Here is a 1,810-nt window from a genome sequence, read left to right as displayed (position 1 = left end):
AAAAAAAAAAAAAAAAAAAAAATCACCATTCATTTATAGCCTTCACGAATTTGCATGTCATCCTTGCACAGGGGCCATGCTAATCTTCTCTGTATCGTTCCAATTTTAGTATATGTGCTGCAACAGGGTCAACAGGGTCCCTGTGGCCCACCTTCCCTAGCATCCTGCCAATGAAGGGATCACACAATCTCCTTACAACAGAATTGCTTTTCATCTTGGCTGCACATTAGAATTACCTGGGGTGTTTTAAAAACAAAGTCTGGGTCCTACCACTGAAGATTGAGATTTCACAGGTTTGTGGTAAAGCACAGATATTTTTTAAAAGCTCTTCTGGTGATTCTAATGTACAACTATGGCTGGAAGGTAAGAATTTCTAGGTAGGAATGAATTAACCCTCAAGCCTGTAAACCCCATGAAATTACATCAAAATTGTACATATATAAGGCTTTGTAGATTTGGGGGGTGGGGGCAAAGTAGGCTAAGGTCCATATCTTTCATCAGATTTTTCTAAATTATCTCTGATATTAACAAAAAGAAAAACTTTAGAACCTTGCAAATAATTTTAACAATATTCTTGGACTTCTGCCTGAAACAACTAAAAAAAACCCACATAAAATGTAAGAAACGCTTCTCAAGACATTGGATACCAGGCAGCAAAGGACAGTAACTTAGTCCCTGACAGACAAGAAAGCAACCATAGTAAGCTAGTAAGCTCTATGACTGTCCTAGTTTACTACCAAATATCACACAAAGTATATTTCTGAGCAAAGAATATCATTATCAGGGATAAAAAAGACCATTTCATAATTAGGAAGGAGTGAATTCGTTAAGGGGTTGTAACAATTCTATACATTTATGCACCTTTAAACTGAGCTTCCAAATGCATGCAGCAAAAATGGATAGAACTGCAACAAGAAACAGGCAAATTCATAGTTATGACTGGAGTTTCCAATAACCCTTCTTAATAACTGACAGAACATGTGGATGGAAAACAGGGAAGATCTGAACTACCAACCATCTCAACAAGACAAATATTTACAGAATGGTCTACCCAACAAGGGCAAAGCACACGTTCTTTTCAAATGCATACTTAATATTTACCAAGATTGACCATATTATGGGCCACAAAACAAGTCTCCATGAGTTTAAAAAGAGTTGAACCAGGCCAAAGATTGTCTGTCGCTATATGGAATTAAACTGGAAACAAATTAACAGAAGGATCTCTGGAAAATCTCCGAATATTTGGAACTAAATAACCCATGAGTCAAAGAAGAAAAGGGGGAACTGTAAAGTATTTTGAATAGAATAAAAATGAAGACATAACAGGCTTTGTGAAAGGAGGGGCCCGGATACCGGGAGAAGGGAAGATTAGGAAGGGCATACAGTATCTTGATGAAGGTGACGATGACGTTTCACAGAGTATGCACACACCAAACTTCATCAGACTGTACTCTTCAAATATGTGTAGTTTAGGGAATATCACTTATACCTCAATAATGCTTTTAAAAAAATTCATTGGAAAGTGGACTTTAGTAATTTATAATACCATCAAAATGTAAAGCCTGTTCATGTTTCCTAACTTGTTAAATTTTAAAGAAAAAACCCCCTCATATTACTATCCAACATTATGTAATTATTCTTTGTTTCTTATATACTTTTTTTTCATGGCACTAAACATGACTGGGAGTTTAAAAAATAATCATACTAATTGTGAGTAGTGAAAAGAATTATTTGAACCATGTTCCTTCCTTGGCTTTACCTCTACTGAAGTTATAGTCATCTAATGAAAATTCCCATTACTGCCTTTGCC

General features: G+C 35.8%; 1 protein-coding gene and 1 pseudogene across 1 annotated transcript in view; both read right to left on the bottom strand.

The window, feature by feature from the left end:
* ARHGAP29 (Rho GTPase activating protein 29) overlaps positions 1-1,810 on the bottom strand; it is a 59,217-nt gene that overhangs the window by 36,222 nt on the left and 21,185 nt on the right. The gene's annotated exons all lie outside the window — the stretch shown is intronic.
* On the bottom strand, positions 14-135 carry LOC111723367 (annotated as a pseudogene).

Source organism: Otolemur garnettii, unplaced genomic scaffold (assembly GCF_000181295.1).
Source record: "Otolemur garnettii isolate 467f Iridium unplaced genomic scaffold, OtoGar3 scaffold00010, whole genome shotgun sequence".
NCBI lineage: Eukaryota > Metazoa > Chordata > Mammalia > Primates > Galagidae > Otolemur > Otolemur garnettii.
Note: the sequence above shows the minus strand (reverse complement) of the source record. Positions and strands in the feature narration are given on the sequence as shown.